Below are 9441 nucleotides of genomic sequence, written 5' to 3'. Positions count from 1 at the left end.
ATATTTAGGGCTATAAACATAAAACCTATGCAAGTAAAGAAGTAGAGAGATTTCGGCTTCTTCATTGTTGTGTATATGGCTTCCGTGGTAGGTCTGTCAGATAGGGTTCATGGTTAGCCATTGCGTTGTCAGTTTATTTTCGATCTATGAGTTTGAATGACCCTCTGGTATCTTACTACACTCTTCCACGTGTATCCATATTATGGCTAAAAAAAGAAGCCAACAGACTTACTTTGGAAAGAAAGATTATTTTGTTATTACTAAGTCCATTCTCATATTTGACAGTTTAAAAAGGAGTATAAAGTGGTCTTCAGTCGCCTGCTTTGATTCAGCTGGATTTTTTACCTATCAGCCCATTTGAACACGGTCACTTAGGTCTTACCGGCATAGACCGAAATAGAACGATATATTGGAACTTGATGCGACTGTCATACAAGTGAGAAATTTTGCTAGCTTTAAAACTAGGTTTAATCCTTCATTTTCTACATGAGAAAATACCTGTTCCAAGTCAGGAATATGACAGTAAACGTTGTTATCCATTCGTTTGATGTGTTTGAAACAATTAACAAAGTAGAGATTGTGAAATTGAAGAATATCCTGAATTTGAACACATAATGTTATCCGATTATTGGCTTCATAAGATTACCAAAGTGAAACCAAAACTATTACGTGCGAGTATACACCGCTATGCTGGTCAACCAACGGCATCCGTAAAATTTATGAAAGAGTAATTTAATCTTCACTTCTTGGAACTATAAGTATCGCCAATCAGGATGCCAATAACCGGCATATTTACGCCAGACGCCAGGCGCGCGTCTACATAAGACTCATCAGTGACGCTAATATCAAAATATTTATAAAGTCAAACAAGTACAAACTTTAAGTTGAAGAGCATTGAGGATCCAAAATTCCAAAAAGTTAAGCCAAATACGGCTAAGGTAATCTGTGCCTAGGATAAGAAAATCCTTAGTCATCAATTAAACCATACAAGTCAGTAGTTCCAGACCACTTATAAGATCATTTCTACATTTGTGTAGTGAAAGATACGGACAACGGGATTGCAGTATACCACCCTCTCAGCAATTAAGGCTATAACAAAGAAACATTGACCACAAACAGCTTTTCAGAACAAACTACAACTTAAATATAGCAAACTAATACTGAAATTTGAAATATCCTTTTTACAAAACTTGGAATCGGTTAATGTAGGAAATTTTATGTAAATTCATTGTTTTTCTTGTCCTGAAATTGAAAAGAAATAACAATTGTATGTCATGTTCTAGCATTTTTTATTTATTTATAATCTACGTATCATCAATGTTGTTGATTTTAAAGAATAGCTGTATCCTCTCCAACAAGGCCATACCATCCCTTGATATTTCCTTGCGGTTTCACCTTTCAAATAGGCTCCATTTAGATTTGATTGATAACATTTATAATACCAATAGGCGCCCTTATTGACATCCGCACAGTTGGATTTAGACGTGTCATTGTCCTGGTCAGGAGTCGAGAAAAGCCTACCATTATGGCCACTTAGACAGTCACCTGTAACAAATTTTAAGGAGTGCTGTATTGCTTAATTATAAACACTTTATTTTCCCACTTATAACACATATATTTTGGCTTTCGTATAAAATTAGTTTAAAATGAATAAGTGCAATAAACACACAATGATCTTTATAATGAAAATAAAAATCGATCATTATAAAGGTGTACAATTGCTAAGCCGCACCATACTTTGTTTGTTAACATTTGAAGTATCTTTTTTAGTTTGTGATTTTTTTCTATTTATATCTTTTTGTGATTTTTCTATTACTAGCACTCAAGAGAACTGAAAAAGTTATTCCAGTTTAAGTGTAATCAGATACGGTTTCATTCTTTTTAGTTCTTGTCCTTCATGTTCTTTCAATCCACTTGTATTTGGACGTTTTCTGTCAAAACCAGCTGCTTAATTGTTTTCCATAACAACAAAAGGAATCTTAAAAAAAAAACAATAAAATAACTATCAATAATCGCATCATAGATACTAGGATTGAAATTTCATATTTACGCCAGACGAGCGTTTCGTCTACAAAAGACTCATCAGTGACGCTCGAATAACAAAGTGTTAAAAAGGCCAAATAAAGTACGAAGTTGAAGAGCATTAAGAACCAAAATTCCTAAAAGTTTTGCCAAGTACAGCTAAGGTAATATAATCCTGAAGTAGAAAAGCCTAAGTATTTAAAAAATTCAAAATTTTGTTAACAGTAAACTTTTAATTATGAACATATCAATGATAGTTGGACAGCTTACCACAAAAATCATGCAAATGGTGATACAAGCAAAAACAAAATCTTTGCAAGAACTTGCCTTTAGGTGTATGTAGTTATATTAGGAGAGTAGCCACAAATAAAATTCATCTGATCATTGCGGCCATCTTGGATTTTCAAAATGACGTCTATCCAGGGAAAATAAATCATATGTATGAACCTTTTTGCTTGTATTGTATCCAAAATGATACGAGATGGAGTAAACGAAGATAATAATCACTTCCGGTCAAATATAGGTCGCTTACTCACTTTCGGTTTAATAAATATCCCGAGTATGTCTGTTTTATAACCCGAATTATGTCAGTCGTAATAATCCGCCAATCCCCGACTAATCTCCGAATACTACATTAGGCTCGATAGGCTATAGAAAGCTAGAGGGCACAGAAATATTCGAGTGTCTGTGTTGCGTAGATCCATTAATGGTATAGACACACACTTTGTTCACCTTTCTTATAGTTGAGGTGTTTAACTCTGTTTTAGTTTATAACCAGTGGATTACTACTGTTGCATTTATTTATTAACTAGATAATATTTGCGCTATTGTTCTATTACTGTATTATTGATTGTTTTTGTTTATTTATATAATAGTTATTTAGTTTTTGACTGAATGGCTTATCAGCTTCCTCAGTAGATAGTTGGGAAACTGATTGGACAAAATGGTGTTTGTGTCAGGAAGTCACAACAGAACTACTGAAATCGTCAGATGAAGGATATACGATGTTGGGCAAAAATATCACTCTTTTTCATGAATCATATGCCCTCCCTATCCCTCTAGATATTCGGCCATTAAACCACGGAGAGGGTTTTGAAAGCACAATAAAGCATGACAATGCGGAGTACCATAATTTGTGCGGAATAATATTCAATAATACAAAACTTGAAAGAGCACATAAACGCCATATGTCACCGATGCGCGCATTCTGTCTACTACAGACTTATTACTGACGCTTAAATAAAAAAAGTTGAAATGTTGAAGTAACGACCATGAACGAATGACGTTTGAGAGCCTTGGGACACAAAATTCTAAAATGGCTAAGGTAATTCATTCATGGATAGACAATCCGGAGATTTTCGAACATTTCTTTTTCAGTAATCAGTTAGTTTATAACTATAATATTAATGATAAATGTTCATCATTCTTGATTTTTAAAAACAAAAACGAAAATTATAAGAGTATGCATCATGTATTGTATTGTGCTAAAAATTGTAATTAATTTGTAAGCTATATATACTTATGTTTTAACAAAAAATAACACAAGAATGTATTGAATTAAATCACCAATATTTGTAATAGTTTGTGTACAACCTTTTATCTCAATATTTATCCTGCAAAGTTGTTTTTCTTTTACAATATCAAATAAAAAAAAAAAGAATTTTGATAAAAAAAAACTGTTGATACACTGTGTCTCAACAACGCACACGTTGAGAAAAAGAACCACTGATTATTTAAATAATGTGCTCTTTTAAGCAATTGAAGCACATAACAACAACCAATGTATTTCCACACTTTATTTGTGATCATGCAAGTTAAAAAACCAAATTGAATACGTTTCAGACAAAAACATATGGATATATTAAACAAGCTATTCGACGCTCCAGTATATTTGTGTGAGATTGTTGAACTTACCAAGCCAGTGTTCTCCTTTAAGATTACCAAACCCATGCTCATATTCTTTCCAGGTTCTGTAGAAGTCTATTTTCCCATCGAATCGTCTTTGAATAACCTGAATACGATATCAATGCCATGTTATAGATATACTGACAATTATCAAGCAATGAGTTGTCCTTCCTGATTTTCTTGGTACGTTACTTTTTTGAAATGTTGGCCATAAAATCAATGTTAATGAGGTATCTTGTTCTGTCTTTTTTTATCATTACTGTTATACTTTTATAAATGAAGTAAATATGAAAAGAAGAGTGCGTGGCGTGATTGCTAATGACACAACTTTCCACCAAAGTTGAAATGAAGTAGATAAAGTAGGTAAAAGGCAACCAAACGGTCTTCAATCATGAGAAAAAAAAACCATAGTTTAAAGTCGGCCATAAAAGAACCCGCCATGAAAAATATGAAACAATTCAATGTAGAAAACTAACTACCTACTTTTTAACAAAACAATTTACGAAAACAAATATGACACACATGAACTAACAACTACAGAATATTTGTGAACATGTGTCTATTTCATAACCGTACTAACCGACTCGTTGTTAATATTTAAGAATATGAACGCTAAAACGTCTTGATTTGTTACCCAACAGTCGTTATAAGCGACACTGTATCAATTGCCTTATAATATTTTTAGTCGTTTGGAATCTTAGCGGGATACTTCTTATCAATCGTTAAAGGACAACAAAGTACTTTATCTGAAAAGTACTATAATATAAAACTCACTGTCCAAGCTTTCCCTTGGTTGGTCAGTTTACAGTAAACGTCAAATGGTTTTAGTCCTGGCGGGAAGATTGTATATACTCCACTTTGACAATGTGCTGGGTCTATCTCTCCACAGTCTTTGGGTTTTGCAACTAAGAGGTTAAATGTTATTGCCAGTTTAATAGGTTAGATAGTTCTTTGGGTTTTTGTTCTATTACCAATTATTTTATTCATATTACTTTTCTGCAAATATTTGCGTCTGAAGTTTTTAACTTAACTTGTTTAAAGCTTTTAGATTGATGTAAAAATATGTGAATTTTAACTATTTGGTAATTTTCATATAAGCAGAAGGTACAGTGATTGAAAGAACAATAATAATATGTATTTGATAATATGTCTGTTTTCTTCATAATATAGAAACACTATCGAAAGTAAACGAAAGCAATATACAAATAGTAATTCGCACTAGTAGCACGATTTCAGTCTGAAACGGTCATTTTGGTCTGATCGTATCTTAATTGACTGGATTTACCGCTAGAGGAAAACGTCAAGATTTGTCAGTTCGTTAAGTCTCCATTCGGATCGATAGTCTCATTAGGTAAATTAGTCCCGTTAAGGCATGTCAAGATATTTAAGACTGTATCTTCTAGCGAGCTGTTTAGATCCGTTAAGACCGTGTCAGACCAAAACAGACCATGGATACAAACTGACATCAAGATGTTGTCAGACCGTGTCCAGTCGTGTTCAGATTTTAATAATTTGGACACAAAACGAGTGAAACTTTCCCATTATTTATCAGGGGTTGCTCCCCTTTCAAGAATAAAATAAAACTGTGAAAGAAGACGATTTTTTAACTGAAAGTCTACCACGTCCCCTTAATCATGTTATTTAAATAAAACAAATATTCAATTTGAATTCTAACTTCTTCCTATTTAATTATTTAACACTGTTTTATAATTATATAAATAAAAAAAGTAGCTCAAAGTCATACTGCTGCACAAATCGCCGCGAATTGACTAAAAAAAATCAACATATTGCCGAAATAATATTTGATTATTGAATATAAGCACCTGAACCTTTATATTTAATGGTTTACAAGTGATTGCAATACGTTTTATATGCAATTACAGACTGCCGTACGTGGTGAAGAATTTGTCATTCATTTTTACACCCTTATTTAATAATAACGGATGTCGGCCGTGAACACTTGAAAACGTGATCTTAATATGTTAAATTAAATTTAAGATGTAACTATTTTTAAATATTGTAAATGAATGCATTATCATTTATCTTTTTATGTTACCTATATAAATTGCATTTGAGTAAATTTGAGGAAGGGAAAAAAATATATAGATATAACTCTGTCTTTTATCGTTTTCCGTTTATTGTCATGACATTGTCCGTTAACTTTATTTTTGCCAGACTCATGCGTTTGACTTTCCATCTTTATTTTTTAATGTGTCTATAATTCGAGGGCCTTTTGTAAAAAAAACTACATACCAGAAGCCTTCGTTAAAAAATAAAGTTTGAATATTATAGCAGAAAAAGGCTTATAATTTCATTCAAATTAATATTTGAAATAGGATAAATAATCAAGAAAATGTTTATAAATACGTCAGACACTGTACTTAAAGTACATTTAAAGACCAGGTTACATATATATTACATGCATACAGCATAATAAAGCTGGTTTAATTTGAATGACTATCCATTAGGGACATTTTTCGACGATAATTAATCAAATCTGACAAGTTTAATTAAAAACGGAAAATAATTCTTCGCCCGTAAACGATTTAACGTTACCGTACCCTCTTTATTTTTGTTGCATTCATGTCGCATGTGTGTCGGCAGTGTCAGCGCTTCTAATAGCTAACTTATTTTACACAAAATCGTTGACATGGTAGAAGGAAACTATAGTACAATATAAGCTGAGCTGGAAATTGCAATTGGTGAGTAGAAATGAATATTTTAATACATGTCTATCAGAATAATCATTGATCATGGATCATCACCCAAGAGTTTGAAGGAAAAATGTTCACATTTGTTAAATTTGTGCATACAGGTATGAATCGACGTTCCAATACTCCACACTCTTGGATAGTAGCCTGTTCAAAGGCAAAGTAAGAATTTGGGCTTGTTAAAAAATTGTTCCTGTGATTGGACCCCCCCCCCTTTTTCATGTTTTTTGAAAGATCAATGCATGATTTAAAAAGTTACATATAAACAAGTATGGTTTAAACCCCCTTTTAAAAATGGCTGGATCCACCCCTGTTTATTGCCTAACATGCATTGACATGTGGGGTATTCACAATGGTATGGTTGTGCGGGATGGCCTATAGGCTATATAACAGTTACAAGACCTAAACCCCTGATCGAGTAATCCTACATATTGTATGTTAATGTATTGATAACTGTCACGTCCTAAATTTGCATGAAATATTGGTCACTTTTTTTTATTAACCAATAACCAACCAATCTTCACATGTTACGATGTAGTCCGAGACAAGCTTGTCTGGCAAAACAGCCGTTTGGACATCAAAGTAATCTCGGACTAGTTACGTTTCCACCAGGGACGTCAGAGTAATCTCGGACTAGTTACGACGATGATATACCTATTTATATAGCCACTGGTGGGTGATGTACAATAATTATAATTTGTCACATATGTGTTATGAATACCTTCAACATGTTCAAGGCTTGGGTTTGTATATATGCAATAACCTCAAAATTGCCCGGGGCAAAAAAAAGAGTATATTGATATTGTGCCCTGACATGCCTGATTCCAAATGATGAGACGGCATTGCGTCCTTAACAACAATTTTTAACACTTTTCATCTTTTGTGATAAGAAATTTAAGATTTTACCGGGTATCATTCATTATTTTGTTATAAATGATTTGTTATGCTCTTAATTTTGTAGAACTTAAATATATGTTATAACAAGAAAAAGAAATTATGTTGAAATTTTTATTTTTATCTTTTGTATATTATTCACTGTCATGACTGTCATGACTAAATAAAAATTAGATCCCACGCATGCGCGGCATAGTTAAATAAGTGCCCGACATGTTATCATCAGTATGTTGATGGATTATAAAGAAGAAGAAGAAGAATCTTATAAATACTATTTGCTTTGTCACCATGTCACGTTGGTAGTAATATTCAACAAATTCTATTTCAAAATAAAAAAGTATTATAAATTGATCACAACAAGTATAGTGCTATAGCCTCTATTAGACAGTAACCCTTCAATGAAGTATACACCTAAGAAAACATTGATGTAGAAAGAGAGAACATTTTGTTTTAGAAATAGAACCTCAAAAAAGGGTTTTATTCTTCTTCTCATAAGGGACTTATCAATTAAATTGTATAAGTCATAAATTCATTTCTTTACATCATTAAACTTTGTTGTCAAGCAACTTATGATTGCTAGTTTTTCTTGTAGATAAATACAAGTTTATATATAATAAATACTTTATTCTTAATGTATATTTTTTTTGTAGATAAGATATCACATTGGTTTGAGCATGATTCCCAGCCAGATTATGAAGCGGCATATATCATGTATATCAATGTATATATAGGAAATATATAGTGTCACTAAGTTACTCTCATATGGTACCTCATTTGTACCTGTAGCTATAAATTGTGAAATGGTGGATTCATTCATAATTTTGTGTTACTTATTGGTTTGGAAATAACGTTGATAGAGATAACAGCATTATGTCATGATGTACAGTTGATGGGATGATCTGATTGGACAAAAAGAGAATTGTGAATTGAACAAATAGCAAACTTACAATTCATAGAAAAAATGTAGGAAATACAATGTACTACATTACTTGGTGACAGAGCATACCTTTGATATATATATATATATATATTTGAAATAAGTAATATTAACAATTTGAAATAAAGAGAATTTAAAGTTTTCTAGGAATATTAGTAGTGCATCATATCTTAATTCCATGATTATCTTGGATAGTTATATCATTAAGAATAGAAAATTGGAATAATGGAAATTTCTAGTTTCAGTGAATATATATCAATCATTGTCAATACTAAAAGTGCAGCATCATGATCATACATCATCTGATTCACCTTGGATAATTATTCATTTGAAATAAGAATTTGGATATAATAAGAGTTTCTATGCTGCCATTGCTATTGTTGGCTACATGTACCACCAGGAAGTGTTAAACCTCCTTTACTTTCCATGAGGGTCTGTCACGGTCCATCACTATTGGTTAGTGTCATATATATGCATGATGATGGAAGTTTTTACCAACCTAGACAAGCTTTACAGCCCTGGCATGGTTGTTGGTTAGAGTCGAATGACAGCTTGCTGTATAGTTATAATAGTCTGAATGTATCTACATGTATTTTAATAATCTTCTAAATTACTGTTCATTCTGAAACTGGCATTTTATAATAGTAGTCAAACATATTAAACAATACATGTACTTCAAAGTATCATTTTATTTTGTCTCGCCTTACACAAAAGTCATAAAAATTGGTTGTATACAAGAAATTTGTATTACAGTCTTGGGGTGATGATGTAAGCTATTTTATAGAGCTTTACATTTTAAAAGCTAAAAGAGCTGGATGTTTCTTGTCTTGTATTCAAATGCTAGTAGCTAATTAATATGTTATGATGTTTCAGTTTGCCATTATATGTACATTGCACCTGACCCCATTTTCATGGTTCAATGACTGCATGTAAAATATACTGTTACTTAATCAATGAAATGCTCTCTTATAC

The 9441-nt window shown here is 32.1% G+C and overlaps 1 long non-coding RNA gene across 1 annotated transcript; it reads left to right on the top strand.

Annotated features, from left to right (window-relative positions):
• The first annotated feature begins 5148 nt into the window (after positions 1–5148).
• Positions 5149–9149, top strand: LOC139486492 (uncharacterized). The gene is made up of 2 exons (XR_011655590.1): positions 5149–6629; positions 8183–9149. It is a non-coding gene; the product is annotated as an uncharacterized lncRNA (long non-coding RNA).
• Positions 9150–9441: the final 292 nt, after the last annotated feature.

The sequence above is a fragment of the Mytilus edulis genome, chromosome 8, assembly GCF_963676685.1.
Source record: "Mytilus edulis chromosome 8, xbMytEdul2.2, whole genome shotgun sequence".
In the NCBI taxonomy this organism is placed as follows: domain Eukaryota; kingdom Metazoa; phylum Mollusca; class Bivalvia; order Mytilida; family Mytilidae; genus Mytilus; species Mytilus edulis.
Note: the sequence above shows the minus strand (reverse complement) of the source record. Positions and strands in the feature narration are given on the sequence as shown.